Here is a 17219-nt window from a genome sequence, read left to right as displayed (position 1 = left end):
TCTCACTTTGGGCTCTATCCCTATCTATCATTTACTCCGCCCACCTTCCTCTCACCCTCCCATCTGCATATTAACCGACATTTTCCTATTCATCACCAGCTCTGTGGAAGGGTCACCGGATTCTTCTTCACAGAAGCTGCCAGATCTGCTGAGCTTTTCCAGCAACGACTGTTTTTGTTTCTGAAATACAGCATCCGCAGTTTTTATTCAGAAAGAGTTGCTAATTGGTTTGAGAGACAGAGTGAGAGAGTAAGTGAGACAGAACAGCCATGAACCGTTGGCCTCCGTTCTAATCATAAAGTAAAATCATTGTAGTACGATCATTGTCGTAAGGGCTTGTGGCTTGTGGCGCAACGGGAGCGCGTCTAACTGCAAACCAAAAAGTTGAATGTTCAAATGGTGTCAGCCTCAGTGTGCAGCATAGGTGCTCCATTCCTGCTGTTTCAGCTTAGAATAACAGAATGTGCCGCAGCCCACCCTGGCTCTGCTGCTTCTTTGCAATGAGCAAGTTAGTGTCTTTTTTCGTACCGTAAGCTTGCCTTCTCCCTGTCAGTCTCTGCTTTGTTCCTTTGACCATGACCACCCCGAAATCCCTTCTGTGTCGATTGAATCTGCCTCTCTGTCACTGTCAGGCAGCCTTTCCTGATCCCAACCACTCCATCTGCGAAAACGTTCTTCTTAATATCACTTTTCCTACTGACTTTCAGTCTCTGCCTATTCGCTTTCAATCCTTTCAGGCGTGGAAGCATTTTCACCAAAGCGGGAATCATACGCCTGGACCACTCCACCATACATCGTGGGTCCTCTCACCTCCCGAAGCAACTGGGACTTGGTCACTATGGAATACATTCTACATTCCTTCAATAATTGCAAGGATGCAACAGTTTCCAGAACATCTGCTTCTCATTCTGTCTCCCAGGCTCCGGGCGATCTACACTGGCAGATAATTACACAATTCTGTTTCTAAATTGTTCTCTCACACCCGAGCGGACAGGGACAAGCATTATCCTCCTCAACAAAGGGAACAGATAACAGGAGAGCACCACATGTGCGTCACCTCAACTTCCTATGTTGAGCCAGGATATCGGTGTGAGACATTTAGTTCGCATCTTAAAAGGCAAGATACAGAACATAGCACCAGTGTAGGGGAAAGCTGCTGAAGGAAACATCGAGAGGAGCATCGCGGATGGCTTCGACCCATCGACTGCTGGGTTATGAGCCCAACACGCTCCCGCTATGCCACTCTGCTATGCTGCATGGCAGCTTTTCCAGAGAAGTATTCAGCTGTTTGCCCCATGTTTGCACCAGGAACATAAAGAGATCCGGAGTTGAGTGATTTTGCTCAACTGGAAGTGAGATCTATGAGCACGATATTGCAAAGCAAGTGCTGCCTGATGTTATTGTTGTCGACTTGTTATCACCGATTGGGAATAACAATCCATCTTTCTGGCGAACACAATATGGATGCTCTGTCAAGCAGTCACCCAGTCTGCACTTCGTTTCAACCGGGTCCGATCCATCTCCCGCAATTCTGCCTTCCCACTCTCGTGTGCAATGACGTCACGATGCGGCTGGAAGTCGAAGGGACAGTTTATCAAAGAAACCTCCCTGTGGGTCAGGCAGCCCTGCATCGGGAAACATGGGATGGCCACCCATTATCAGTTTACATGGGGAACACTTCTCCATATTAAACGGTCTCGATGCAAACTTCCCTTCCTTCTGCTTAAATTTCGAAATCACAGTTCGAAAAGCAGAATGTGGGAATTTAGACAAAGTTAAGTTTGCACAACATCGATATGTCTGTGCAACAACATATTACCCGACAGCAGTGCAGATCTTTTGACATCAATCTCGAACGTGCATGCCACAGTCCAGATGAAAAGTTGAATACTTCTCTGGAAAAACTGCCATGCAGCACAGCAGATTGGCATAGCGGGAGCGTGCTGGGCCCATAACCAAGAAGTCATAGAGTCATAGAGATGTACAGCATGGTAACAGACCCTTCGGTCCAAACCGTCCAAGCCGGCCAGATATCCCAACTCAATCTAGTCCCACCTGCCAGCACCCGACACAAATCCCTCCAAACCTTTCCTATTCACATACCCATCCAAATGCCTCTTAAAGATTGCAATTGTACCAGCCTCCACCACATCCTCTGGCAGCTCATTCCACACACGTACCACCCCCTGCGTGAAAACGTTACCCCTTAGATCTCTTTTATGTCATTCCCCTCTCACCCTAAACCTATGCCCTCTAGTTTTGGACTCCCCGAACCCAGGGAAAATACTTTGTCTATTTATCCTATCTATGCCCTTCATAATTTTGTAAACATGTATAAGGTCACCCCTCAGCCTCCGACGCTCCAGGGAAAACAGCCCCAGCCTGTTCAGACTCTCCCTGTAGCTCAGATCCTCCAACCCTGACAACATCCTTGTAAATCTTTTCTGAACCCTTTCATGTTTCACAACATCTTTCCGATAGGAAGGAGACCAGAATTGCATACAATATTCCAACAGTGGCCTAACCAATGCCTGTACAGCCGCAACATGACCTCCCAACTCCTGTACTCAGTACTCTGACCAATAAAGGAAAGCATACCAAACGCCTTCTTCACTATCCTATCTACGTGTGACTCCACTTACAAGGAGCTATGAACCTGCACTCCAAGGTCTCTTTGTTCAGCAACACTCCCGAGGACCTTACCATTAAGTGTATAAGTCCTGCTGAGATTTGCTTCCCCAAAATGGAGCACCGCGCATTTATCTGAATTAAACTCCATCTGCCACTCCTCAGCCCATTGGCCCATCTGGTCCTGATCCTGTTGTAATCTGAGGTAACCCTCTTTGCTGTCCACTACATCTCTAATTTTGGTGTCATCTGCAAACTTACTAACTGTACCTCTTATGCTCGCATCCAAATCATTTCTGTAAATGACAAAAAGTAGAGGGCCCAGCACTGATCCTTGTGGCACTCCACTGGTCACAGGCCTCCAGTCTGGAACACAACGCTCCACCACCACCCTCTGTCTTCTACCTTTGAACCAGTTCTGTATCCAAGTGGCTAGTTCTCCCTGTATTCCGCGAGATCTAACCTTGCTAATCAGTCTCCCATGGGGAACCGGATTCTGGGTAATCCAAGTTGGAGGATCGGAAGAATTTCTGGCTATAAGAGCTGCTCCTTTTTTTTGAGGTATTTTAAGTGTTGGAGGCGATTTCCTCCAATTCCAGAAGCAGCAATTACTGTTTTATATGCTGTTGCATTGTTTTGGAACTTTTGGAAAAAAAGACAAAATAACAGCTGTTTTAATGGGGAGAAGAGCAGACAAAGGAAGCACATGGCGAGGACAGTGCAGGAGACAGAGAGAGGGAGAGAGAACCTGCACAGTTACCGCCTTTGCTGTTTGAATTCGTGTATCGCTGGACATCGGAGTGCATCTGGGAAGATTAACAAACAGTGAAATTCACAACTAATCTTGGAGTCGATGGCTCGACTCTCCTCTCGATGTTTCCTTCAGCAGCGTTCCCCTACACTGGTGCTATGTTCTGTGTCTTGCCTTTGAAGATGCGAACTAAATATCTCACACTGATATACTGGCCCAACATAGGAAGTTGAGGTGACGCACATGTGGTGCTCTCCTGTTCTCTGTTCCCTTTGTTGAGGAGGATAATGCTTGTACCTGTCCGCTCGGGTCTGAGAGAACAATTCAGAAACAGAATGGTGTAATTATCCACCAATGGAGATAGGCCGTGTCTTGGGAGACAGAATGAGAAGCAGATGTGGTAGAAACTCTCGCTGCATGCAATTCTTGGAGGAATGTAGAATGTACTCCACAGTGAGCAAGTCCCAGCTGCTTCGGGAGGTGAGAGGGCCCACCGTGTATGGTATGGTGGTCTAGGCATATGATTCCCGCTTTGGTGAAAATGCTCTCACGCCTGAAAGGATCGAAAGTGAATAGGCAGAGACTAAAAGTCATTGGGAAGAGTAGGAAAAGTGATATTAAGATTAGATTACATTACATTACAATGTGGAAACAGGCCCTTCAGCCCATCAAGTCCAGACTGACCCGCCAAAGCGCAACCCACCCATACCCCTACATTTACCCCTTAGATAACACTACAGGCAATTTAGCATGGCCAATTCACCTGACCTGCACATCTTTGGACTGTGGGAGGAAACCGGAGTACCCGGAGGAAACCCACGCAGACACAGGGAGAACGGATATTAAGTAGAACGTTTTCACAGAGGGAGTGGCTGGGATCAGGAAAGGCTGCCTGACAGTGACAGAGAGGCAGATTCAATGGACACAGAAGGGATTTCGGGGTGGTCATGTTCAAAGTAACAATGCAGAGATTTACAGGGAGAAGGCAAGATTACGATACGAATAAAGGTACATTGCTCATTTTGGAGAAGCAGCAGAGCAAAGGTGGGCTGTGACACATTCTGTGATTCTGAGTGAACTGACAGTTGGACCAACAGAAGGTGGTAATTTATCCAAAGGTTATGTTTACACAGCCTCCACACCAGCAGCTTTAGATCTAACTTCTTGATTTAAAGCAGCAGAAATTGCGCCCCATTGAGCCTGATGGGATTTAAACGCGCAATCTTGAAAGCAGCAGGGAGACGCGCTCCCGTTGCGTCACAAGCCCACCCGACGCGGGGTTGAGGGAAGTGATCGTACTGCAATGATTTTATGTTATGATTGAGAACGGAGGCCAACGGTTCATGGCTGTTCTGTCTCACTCACTCTCTCACTCTGTCTCTCCAACAAATTTGCAACTCTTTCTGAATAAAAACTGCGGATGCTGTATTTCAGAAACAAAAACAGTAGTTCCTGGAAAAGCTCAGCAGGTCTGGCAGCTTCTGTGAAGAAGAATCCGGTGACCCTTCCACAGAGCTGGTGATGATTAGGAAAATGTCGGTTACTATGCAGATGGGAGGGTGGAAGGAAGGCGGCGGAGTAAATGGTAGATAGGGATAGAGACCAAAGTGAGACAAGAATGGTTGGACAGACATCGGAGTTGACAGCGATCTGTCTGGGAGGGTGAATAGGTGTTAAAGGAAATTGTTAAGGGCTAAGAATAGGTGGTGTGTTCAAATCTTTGAAGATGTGAACTAAATATCATCACAATGATATACTGGCCCAATGTCGAAAGTTGACTAGAGGTCAGACTGTTTGGTTCTTCTGATCATTAATCTGCCCAATCCCACCGCTTCTTCTCACGTGTCCAATTTCAGATCGATGTTGTTAATGTCCCTTATACTCCTTCAGATCCAGGTTTCGCTCACAGGGCTAGAACAGAACTGTCACCAAATACATTTACCAATCTACGTTCATCCTATCGATTGTATTAGCATCATCAACACTTCTCATCAAAATAACTCGAGAGACTTTCATCACAATTTTCTGTGAACAGTTCTACATTAGCTTTGCTGAATGAACCCCATATTTCTTGAAGTGGCTCCTTATTTTCGGCCCTGATTATTAATCTCTCTCCGCATGGGAATGGATCCTTCCCACCCGCTCTATCTCTCATCAATGTGTGTAGTTCAATTCGATCTCCCATCAGCCTCCTCTGTCCTGAACAAATCCAGGGGAACAGGAACCGTTGGGGCTATGGCGCGGACAGGATAAGCCCAATACTCACCTTTCCTGTTAGAACTATTCCATGAGAAAGTTTAGACCTCAACTTTGGGCGTGTAGTTGTGGCCGAACACTTAAGGTGTTGGCGTAGAGATCATTTGGGGCTCGCCGCCCAGGGTGGTAACCTGCTGGCTATGCTTTCTTCGCTGGCGATTTTAAATAACTTCCTGTTGGTTGCATTATCGCTCAAACTTCACAAAACCCGTCTCAATAAAGACCCGTTTTCTCATGTCTGGGAATTGATTGCCATGCAGGAAACTCGGGTTCTGAACAAACAACGTATCAGACTCACAACGTCAGCTCTGTTTACCTTTCCACAGATGCTGCTCGACCTGTTGGCTTTCTGCAGTATTCTCTGTGTTTATTAGGCACAAGTGCTGCTTTTCATTCAAGAACTTCAATCCCTGTCCTCTGGTAACTGACTCTGGTCAGTGGCAATTGGTTCTTCTGATCATTAATCTGCCCATTCCCACCGCTTCTTCTCCCATCATTACCAACAGCCCCAGGAAATCTCCAGTTATCCTTGTTTACTCCAAAGCGAACATTCTCAACCTTGGGAATGTCTCCCCAAAATGGAAATTCCTCATCCCTGGACATGAGGCAAGGCGTACAATTGGGAAGAGATTTTGGCAAAATATTGTCAGTTAGGAAATGGAAAAATGTTCAAATGTTCATGAAGCAAAACAGAAATCCCAGTCTCCAGCTTTGTGAACCTTTAGAAACACTTTGGGAAGCGGATTTAGAGGAGAATGAAAGATGACTGGTCCGATTGAGCAGAGACAGTCCAGACACCGTCCCCTTGTTGAAGAGGCCGGGAGGTTGACTCTGATGTTCTCGGCACATGAACTGATCTGAGACATTGAAAGAATTGTCGTTCCTGCACATCAGGAATTCAAACTCCTTCTCGCCTCCGATCCAATGAGAGAACTCGGGAACAGGCAAAACGCTGAAAGGCTGGAAGGGCGACGGCCCCGGAGTAAGAAAGCTAGTTCCTCGTGACATGGATGTGTCTGCAGACAGCCCCCGGTATCTCCACAACACATCTCCCAGACTTGATCATGGAAAAGTAAAACAGATAGACGACAATTGTAATTCTTGGCGTTGAGGCTGAATTATATAATCACTAAGCGATAGCGCCGCCCGTAGCAGCGCCTGTTTCTGTGGAGCAATTGGTCAGCGCGTTCGGCTGTTGACCGAAAGGTTGGTGGTTCGAGTCCACCCAGGGGCGGTGTGTTCGCTGCTCTTCTTTGGCTTCGAAGCTGTGCGTTTTTAATGGGGTCAGGAAAATGTTCCCCAAACGGAAATCTTCTCCACAAAGGGGTTTCTGAATTGAATTAATGTCTAACGTAAGGGACTGCGTATGCTGAGAAGACGAGACCCAAAGAGAAACTCGGCAGGTTTGACAGTACCTGTCGGAGAAATCAAAATTCTGAAATGTTGCCTCTGATTCTCTTTCCACAGATGTTGCCTGACCTGCTGAGTTCCTCCTGCAATTTCTAACTGAAAGTTCATTTCATCTTTTGGGGTAAAACACCTAAATATCTGGAAAACCATGTGCAGATATTTAACCCTTTTGAATCACAGTGAAGTGATTGGATTCAAACAAACTCTGCGATGATTCACTCTTTCTCAGCTCCACAGGCAAACAGACCTGGGAAGTCAAGCTGTCAGTGTGGTTCTGGATTCGTGGGCCGAGTGGTTAATGCGAAGGACTTGAAATCCATTGCGGTTTCCCCACGCAGGTGTGAACCCTGCCGAGTACAAAATGAGAAATGTCGTCGAAAAGAAAGGGAGCTTGCTCCCCGGCTTCTTCTTTAAGATTCAAATCAGTTGAGGGGGAAAATATTTCACTCAAATTGGGACTGGTGGGAATCTGCAACCCACTGCCTGTTCGGGTGGAACAAGCAGATACCCGCAGAGCTTCTTTTGAGGCTATGAGCAAAGTGTTTGGAAATGAGACTAGAAGAGTGAGGGGCTTGAAATCGGGATCGAAATGAAGCAGGTACCTGTGGACAAAGGTGTTTTATTTGCCAGTGAAAGATACTGCTTCACAAAGTTGGGCCTGTGGAAGGGAATCAGTGACGGTGATTATCTTTGGTTGTTCACCTTGTGAATGAACCCATTGCTGCGCATGTCCGTGTTAACGTCAGAACTCTGCAGCATGGTGGCGTGAGATACGCACAGGACCGGGGTGCAATGGATGATGCATCTGACTCCACCTACCTGTTTGAAATGCAGCTCACAGCTTCTTCACACACCCCAATTAATCTTCTCATTGTCCTGAAGCCGGCATACGGTTTGAATTCCCGATCTGCGGGAATGAGAATCCTTTCACTGTCTCGCGTCAGTAAATGTCCCTGAGAACATCTGAGTCAACTCACAGCGCAGTCAGATGAGGGGAAGCTGAAGTAGCCCCACGTGCTGCTCACGGGCGCATTTTATTCTCCCCAACTCAACGCCTCAACCACTGCGGCTCCTGGGAGTGGAAAAGAAACAATCACCAAAACCCAGTCTAAGCTCTTTGAATCTTCAGAAAATAAGCATGCGTTCATCCCTTCGGATTTTCTATCCTGGGCTGACAGGGATGGGTTTTGTCACTCTTTTGTAGGACATTGGAAGTGGATGTTTTGCTGAAAAGCACCGCAATGCAATCTGATTAATCAGGACCTGGATGTTTTCGGCCTTTGAATGTAAGTGTTGTGCTCCAGAACTTTGTTGTTCCCAGTTTATAATACTTATCTTCCCAGTCCCCTTTATCACTTCTCGAAAGTGTTTAATTTGTGTCTTGTAATCCTTTCACAGTCGGCTAATGAGGATAGCGTTTCCGTGTTTTACCTAAATTATCTTGACCTTGCATACCTCAAGCCTGAAGCTAATTTCACGAGAAACCTTGTCCAGTTCAAAAGCCAACTATTAATGATGGCTCTGTTTCTTGTCACGTGTCCAATTTCAGATCGATGTTGTTAATGTCCCTTCTACTCCTTCAGATCCAGGTTTCGCTCACAGGGCTAGAACAGAACTGTCACCAAATACATTTACCAATCTACGTTCATCCTATCGATTGTATTAGCATCATCAACACTTCTCATCAAAGTAACTCGAGAGACTTTCATCACAATTTTCTGTGAACAGTTCTACATTAGCTTTGCTGAATGAACCCCATACTTCTTGAAGTGGCTCCTTATTTTCGGCCCTGATTATTAATCTCTCTACGCATGGGAATGGATCCTTCCCACCCGCTCGATCTCTCATCAATGTGTGTAGTTCAATTCGATCTCCCATCAGCCTCCTCTGTCCTGATCAAATCCAGGGGAACAGGAAACGTTGGGGCTATGGCGCGGACAGGCAAGCCCAATACTCACCTTTCCTGTTAGAACTATTCCATGAGAAAGTTTAGACCACAACTTTGGGCGTGTAGTTGTGGCCGAACACTTAAGGTGTTGGTGTAAAGATCCTTTGGGACACCCCCGCCCAGGGTGGTAACCTGCTGACGATGCTTTCTTCGCTGGCGATTTTAAATGACTTCCTGTTGGTTGCATTATCGCTCAAACTTCACAAAACCCGTCTCAATAAAGTCCCGTTTTCTCATGTCTGGGAATTGATTGCCATGCAGGAAACTCGGGTTCTGAACAAACAACGTACCAGACTCACAACGTCAGCTCTGTTTACCTTTCCACAGATGCTGCTCGACCTGTTGGCTTTCTGTAGTATTCTCTTTGTTTATTAGGCACAAGTGCTGCTTTTCATTCAAGAACTTCAATCCCTGTCCTCTGGTAACTGACTCTGGTCAGTGGCAATTGGTTCTTCTGATCATTCATCTGCCCATTCCCACCGCTTCTTCTCCCATCATGACCAACAGCCCCAGGAAATCTCCAGTTAACCTTCTTTGCTCCAAAGCGAACATTCTCAACCTTGGCAATGTCTCGCCAAAATGGAAATTCCTCATCCCTGGACATGAGGCAAGGCGTACAATTGGGAAGAAATTTTGGCAAAATATAGTCAGTTAGGCAATGGAAAAATGTTCAAATGTTCATGAAGCAAAACAGAAATCCCAGTCTCCAGCTTTGTGAACCTTTAGAAACACTTTGGGAAGCGGATTTAGAGGAGAATGAAAGATGACCGGTCCGATTGAGCAGAGACAGTCCAGACACCGTCCCCTTGTTGAAGAGGCCGGGAGGTTGACTCTGATGTTCTCGGCACATGAACTGATCTGAGACATTGAAAGAATTGTCGTTACTGCACATCAGGAATTCAAACTCCTTCTCGCCTCCGAGCCAATGAGAGAACTCGGGAACAGGCAAAACGCTGAAAGGCTGGAAGGGCGACGGCCCCGGAGTAAGAAAGCTAGTTCCTCGTGACATGGATGTGTCTGCAGACTGTCCCCGGTATCTCCCCAATAGATCTCCCAGGCTTGATTATGGAAAAGTAAAACTGATAGACGACAATTGTAATTCTAGGCGGGGGGCTGAATTATGAAATCACTGCGCGATGGCGCCGCTGATGGCCGCGCCTGTCTCTGTGGCGCAATTGGTCAGCGCGTTCGGCTGTTCCCCGAAAGGTTGGTGCTTCGAGCCCACCCAGGGGCGGCGTGTTCGCTGCTCTTCTTTGGCTTCGAAGCTGTGCGCTTTTAATGGGGTCAGGAAAATGTTCCCCAAACGGAAATCTTCTCCACAAAGGGGTTTCTGAATTGAATTAATGTCTAACGTAAGGGACTGCGTGTGCTGAGAAGACGAGACCAAAAGAGAAACTCGGCAGCTTTGACGGTACCTGTCAGAGAAAACAGAATTCTGGAATGTTGCCTCTGATTCTCTTTCCACAGATGTTGCCTGACCTGCTGAGTTCCTCCTGCAATTTCTAACTGAAAGTTCATTTCATCTTTTGGAGTGAAACACCTAATTATCTGCAAAACCATGTGAAGATATTTAACCCTTTCGAATCACTGTGAAGTGATTGGATTCAAACAAACTCTGCGATGATTGACTCTTTCTCAGCTCCACAGGCAGACAGACCTGGGAAGTCAAGCTGTCAGTGTGGTTCTGTATTCGTCGGCCGAGTGGTTAATGCGATGGACTTGAAATCCATTGCGAGTTCCCCACGCAGGTGTGAACACTGCCGAGTACAAAATGAGAAATGTCGTCGAAAAGAAAGGGAGTTTGCTCCCCGGCTTCTTCTTTAAGATTCAAATCAGTGGAGAGGGAATAATATTTCACTGAAATTAGGAATGGTGGGAATCTGCAACCCACTGCCTGTTCGGGTGGAACAAGCAGACACCAGCAGAGCTTCTTTTGAGGCTATGAGCAAAGTGTTTGGAAATGAGACTAGAACAGTGAGGTGCTTGAAATCGTGATCGAAATGAAGCAGGCACCTGTGGACAAGGGTGTTTCCTTTGCCAGTGAAAGATACTGCTTCACAAAGTTGGGCCTGTGGAAGGGAATCAGTGACGGTGATTATCTTTGGTTGTTCACCTTGTGAATGAACCCATTGCTGCGCATGTCCGTGTTAACGTCAGAACTCTGCTGCATGGTGGCGTGAGATACGCACAGGACCAGGGCGCAATGGATGATGCATCTGACTCCACCTACCTGTTTGAAATGCAGCTCACAGCTTCTTCACACACCCCAATTAATCTTCTCATTGTCCTGAAGCCGGCATACGGTTTGAATTCCCGATCTGCGGGAATGAGGATCCTTTCACTGTCTCGCGTCAGTAAATGTCACTGAGAACATCTGAGTCAACTCACAGCGCAGTCAGATGAGGGGAAGCTGAAATAGCCCCATATGCTGCTCACGGGCACATTGTATTCTCCCCAACTCAACGCCTCAACCACTGCGGCTCCTGGGAGTGGAAAAGGAACAATCACCAAAACCCAGTCTAAGCTCTGTGAGTCTTCAGAAAATAAGCATGCGTTCATCCCTTCGGATTTTCTATCCTGGGCTGACAGGGATGGGTTTTGTCACTCTTTTGTAGGACATTGCAAGTGGATGTTTTGCAGAAAAGCACCACAATGCAATCTGATTAATCAGGACCTGGATGTTTTCGGCCTTTGAATGTAAGTGTTGTGCTCCAGAACTTTGTTGTTCCCAGTTTATAATACTTATCTTCCCAGTCCCCTGTATCACTTCTCGAAAATGTTTAATTTGTGTCTTGTAATCCTTTCACAGTCTGCTAATGAGGATAGCGTTTCCGTGTTTTACCTCAATTATCTTGACCTTGCATACCTCAAGCCTCAAGCTAATTTCACGAGAAACCTTGTCCAGTTCAAAAGCCAACTGTGAATGATGGCTCTGTTTCTTGTCACGTGTCCAATTTCAGATCGATGTTGTTAATGTCCCTTCTACTCCTTCAGATCCAGGTTTCGCTCACAGGGCTAGAACAGAACTGTCACCAAATACATTGACCAATCTACGTTCATCCTATCGATTGTATTAGCATCATCAACACTTCTCATCAAAGTAACTCGAGAGACTTTCATCACAATTTTCTGTGAACAGTTCTACATTAGCTTTGCTGAATGAACCCCAAATTTCTTGAAGTGGGTCCTTATTTTCGGCCCTGATTATTAATCTCTCTACGCATGGGAATGGATCCTTCCCAGCCGCTCTATCTCTCATCAATGTGTGTAGTTCAATTCGATCTCCCATCAGCCTCCTCTGTCCTGATCAAATCCAGGGGAACAGGAAACGTTGGGGCTATGGCGCGGACAGGACAAGCCCAATACTCACCTTTCCTGTTAGAACTATTCCATGAGAAAGTTTAGACCACAACTTTGGGCGTGTAGTTGTGGCCGAACACTTAAGGTGTTGGCATAGAGATCCTTTGGGGCTCCCCCGCCCAGGGTGGTAACCTGCTGACTATGCTTTCTTCGCTGGCGATTTTAAATGACTTCCTGTTGGTTGCATTATCGCTCAAACTTCACAAAACCCGTCTCAATAAAGACCCGTTTTCTCATGTCTGGGAATTGATTGCCATGCAGGAAACTCGGGTTCTGAACAAACAACGTACCAGACTCACAACGTCAGCTCTGTTTCCCTTTCCACAGATGCTGCTCGACCCGTTGGCTTTCTGCAGTATTCTCTGTGTTTATTAGGCACAAGTGCTGCTTTTCATTCAAGAACTTCAATCCCTGTCCTCTGGTAACTGACTCTGGTCAGTGGCAATTGGTTCTTCTGATCATTAAACTGCCCATTCCCACCGCTTCTTCCTCCATCGTGACCAACAGCCCCAGGAAATCTCCAGTTTTCCTTCTTTGCTCCAAAGCGAACATTCTCCATCTTGGGAATGTCTCCCCAAAATGGAAATTCCTCATCCCTGGACATGAGGCAAGGCGTACAATTGGAAGAGATTTTGGCAAAATATTGTCAGTTAGGAAATGGAAAAATGTTCAAATGTTCATGAAGCAACACAGAAATCCCAGTCTCCAGCTTTGTGAACCTTTAGAAACACTTTGCGAAGCGGATTTCGAGGAGAATGAAAGATGACCGGTCCGATTGAGCAGAGACAGTCCAGACACCGTCCCCTTGTTGACGAGGCCGGGAGGTTGACTCTGATGTTCTTGGCACATGAACTGATCTGAGACAATGAAAGAATTGTCGTTCCTGCACATCATGAATTCAAACCCCTTCTCCCCTGCGAGCCAACGAGAGAACTCGGGAACAGGCAAAACACTGAAAGGCTGGAAGGGCGACGGCCCCGGAGTAAGAAAGCTAGTTCCTCGTGACATGGATGTGTCTGCAGACTGTCCCCGGTATCTCCACAAGAGATCTCCCAGGCTTGATTATGGAAAAGTAAAACTGATAGACGACAATTGTAATTCTCGGCGGGGAGGCTGAATTATAAAATCACCAGGCGATGGTGCAGCCCAAGTCAGCGCCTGTCTCTGTGGCGCAATTGGTCAGCGCGTTCGGCTGTTAACCGAGAGGTTGGTGGTTCGAGCCCACCCAGGGGCGGTGTGTTCGCTGCCCTTCTTTGGCTTCGAAGCTGTGCGCTTTTAATGGCGTCAGGAAAATTTTCCCCCAACGGAAATCTTCTCCACAAAGGGGTTTCTGAATTGAATTGATGTCTAACGGAAGGGACTGCGTTTGCTGAGAAGACGAGACCAAAAGAGAAACTAGGCAGGTTTGACAGTACCTGTCGGTGAAAACACAATTTTGAAATGTTGCCTCTGATTCTCTTTCCACAGATGTTGCCTGACCTGCTGAGTTCCTCCTGCAATTTCTAACTGAAAGTTCATTTCATCTTTTGGGGTGAAACACCGAAATATCTGCAAACACCATGTGCCGATATTTAACCCTTTCGAATCACTGTGAAGTGATTGGATTCAAACAAACTCTGCGATGATTCACTCTTTCTCAGCTCCATAGGCAGACAGGCCTGGGAAGTCAAGCTGTCAGTGTGGTTCTGTATTCGTGGGCCGAGTGGTTAATGCGATGTACATGAAATCCATTGCGGTTTCCCCTCGCAGGTGTGAACCCTGCCGAGTACAAAATGAGAAATGTCGTCGAAAAGAAAGGGAGCTTGCTCCCCGGCTTCTTCTTTAAGATTCAAATCAGTGGAGGGGGAAAAATATTTCACTCAAATTGGGACTGGTGGGAATCTGCAACCCACTGCCTGTTCGGGTGGAACAAGCAGATACCCGCAGAGCTTCTTTTGAGGCTATGAGCAAAGTGTTTGGAAATGAGACTAGAACAGTGAGGTGCTTGAAATCGTGATCGAAATGAAGCAGGCACCTGAGGACAAGGGTGTTTCCTTTGCCAGTGAAAGATACTGCTTCACCAAGTTGGGCCTGTGGAAGGGAATCAGTGACGGTGATTATCTTTGGTTGTTCGCCTTGTGAATGAACCCATTGCTGCGCATGTCCGTGCTAACGTCAGAACTCTGCAGCATGGTGGCGTGAGATACGCACAGGGCGGGGCCAATGGATGATGCATCTGACTCCACCTCCCTGTTTGAAATGCAGCTCACAGCTTCTTCACACACCCCAATTAATCTTTCTCATTGTCCTGTAGCCGGCATACGGTTTGAATTCCCGATCTGCGGGAATGAGAATCCTTTCACTGTCTCGCGTCAGTAAATGTCCCTGAGAACATCTGAGTCAACTCACAGCGCAGTCATATGAGGGGAAGCTGAAATAGCCCCACATGCTGCTCACGGGCACATTTTATTCTCCCCAACTCAACGCCTCAAACACTGCGGCTCCTGGGAGTGGAAAAGAAACAATCACCAAAACCCAGTCCAAGCTCTGTGAATCTTCAGAAAATCAGCAAACGTTCATCCCTTCGGATTTTCTATCCTGGGCTGACAGGGATGGGTTTTGTCACTCTTTTCTAGGACATTGCAAGTGGATGTTTTGCAAACATGCACTACAATGCAATCTGATTAATCAGGACCTGGATGTTTTCGGTCTTTGAATGTATGTGTTGTGCTCCAGAACTTTGCTGTTCACAGTTTATAATACTTATCTTCCCAGTCCCCTGTATCACTTGTCGAAAATGTTTAATTTGTGTCTTGTAATCCTTTCACTGTCTGCTAATGAGGATAGCGTTTCCGTGTTTTACCTAAATTATCTTGACCTTGCATACCTCAAGCCTCAAGCGAATTTCACGAGAAACCTTCTCCAGTTCAAAAGCCAACTGTTCATGATGGCTCTGTTCCTTGTCACGTGTCCAATTTCAGATCGATGTTGTTAATGTCCCTTCTACTCCTTCAGATACAGGTTTCGCTCACAGGGCTAGAACAGAACTGTCACCAAATACATTTACCAATCTACGTTCATCCTATCGATTGTATTAGCATCATCAACACTTCTCATCAAAATAACTCGAGAGACTTTCATCACAATTTTCTGTGAACAGTCATACATTAGCTTTGCTGAATGAACCCCAAATTTCTTGAAGTGGCTCCTTATTTTCGGCCCTGATTATTAATCTCTCTACGCATGGGAATGGATCCTTCCCAGCCGCTCTATCTCTCATCAATGTGTGTAGTTCAATTCGATCTCCCATCAGCCTCCTCTGTCCTGATCAAATCCAGGGCAACAGGAACCGTTGGGGCTATGGCGCGGACAGGACAAGCCCAATACTCACCTTTCCTGTTAGAACTATTCCATGAGAAAGTTTAGACCACAACTTTGGGCGTGTAGTTGTGGCCGAACACTTAAGGTGTTGGCGTAGAGATCCTTTGGAGCTCCCCGCCCAGGGTGGTAACCTGCTGGCTATGATTTCTTCGCTGGCGATTTTAAATGACTTCCTGTTGGTTGCATTATCGCTCAAACTTCACAAAACCCGTCTCAATAAAGACCCGTTTTCTCATGTCTGGGAATTGATTGCCATGCAGGAAACTCGGGTTCTGAACAAACAACGTACCAGACTCACAACGTCAGCTCTGTTTCCCTTTCCACAGATGCTGCTCGACCCGTTGGCTTTCTGCAGTATTCTCTGTGTTTATTAGGCACAAGTGCTGCTTTTCATTCAAGAACTTCAATCCCTGTCCTCTGGTAACTGACTCTGGTCAGTGGCAATTGGTTCTTCTGATCATTAAACTGCCCATTCCCACCGCTTCTTCCTCCATCGTGACCAACAGCCCCAGGAAATCTCCAGTTTTCCTTCTTTGCTCCAAAGCGAACATTCTCCATCTTGGGAATGTCTCCCCAAAATGGAAATTCCTCATCCCTGGACATGAGGCAAGGCGTACAATTGGAAGAGATTTTGGCAAAATATTGTCAGTTAGGAAATGGAAAAATGTTCAAATGTTCATGAAGCAACACAGAAATCCCAGTCTCCAGCTTTGTGAACCTTTAGAAACACTTTGCGAAGCGGATTTCGAGGAGAATGAAAGATGACCGGTCCGATTGAGCAGAGACAGTCCAGACACCGTCCCCTTGTTGACGAGGCCGGGAGGTTGACTCTGATGTTCTTGGCACATGAACTGATCTGAGACAATGAAAGAATTGTCGTTCCTGCACATCATGAATTCAAACCCCTTCTCCCCTGCGAGCCAACGAGAGAACTCGGGAACAGGCAAAACACTGAAAGGCTGGAAGGGCGACGGCCCCGGAGTAAGAAAGCTAGTTCCTCGTGACATGGATGTGTCTGCAGACTGTCCCCGGTATCTCCACAAGAGATCTCCCAGGCTTGATTATGGAAAAGTAAAACGGATAGACGACAATTGTAATTCTCGGCGGGGAGGCTGAAGTATAAAATCACCAGGCGATGGTGCAGCCCAAGTCAGTGCCTGTCTCTGTGGCGCAATTGGTCAGCGCGTTCGGCTGTTAACCGAAAGGTTGGTGGTTCGAGCCCACCCAGGGGCGGTGTGTTCGCTGCCCTTCTTTGGCTTCGAAGCTGTGCGCTTTTAATGGCGTCAGGAAAATTTTCCCCCAACGGAAATCTTCTCCACAAAGGGGTTTCTGAATTGAATTGATGTCTAACGGAAGGGACTGCGTTTGCTGAGAAGACGAGACCAAAAGAGAAACTAGGCAGGTTTGACAGTACCTGTCGGTGAAAACACAATTTTGAAATGTTGCCTCTGATTCTCTTTCCACAGATGTTGCCTGACCTGCTGAGTTCCTCCTGCAATTTCTAAC

General features: G+C 46.7%; 2 non-coding genes across 2 annotated transcripts; both read left to right on the top strand.

Annotated features, from left to right (window-relative positions):
- Positions 1–13513: 13513 nt before the first annotated feature.
- Positions 13514–13587, top strand: trnan-guu (transfer RNA asparagine (anticodon GUU)). The gene has a single exon. It is a non-coding gene; the product is annotated as a tRNA-Asn (tRNA).
- Positions 13588–16872: 3285 nt separating this feature from the next.
- On the top strand, positions 16873–16946 carry trnan-guu (transfer RNA asparagine (anticodon GUU)). Its single transcript has one exon. It is a non-coding gene; the product is annotated as a tRNA-Asn (tRNA).
- Positions 16947–17219: the final 273 nt, after the last annotated feature.

Source organism: Chiloscyllium punctatum, chromosome 36, assembly GCF_047496795.1.
Source record: "Chiloscyllium punctatum isolate Juve2018m chromosome 36, sChiPun1.3, whole genome shotgun sequence".
Classification (NCBI taxonomy): domain Eukaryota; kingdom Metazoa; phylum Chordata; class Chondrichthyes; order Orectolobiformes; family Hemiscylliidae; genus Chiloscyllium; species Chiloscyllium punctatum.
This window is presented reverse-complemented; position numbering and strand designations above follow the sequence as displayed.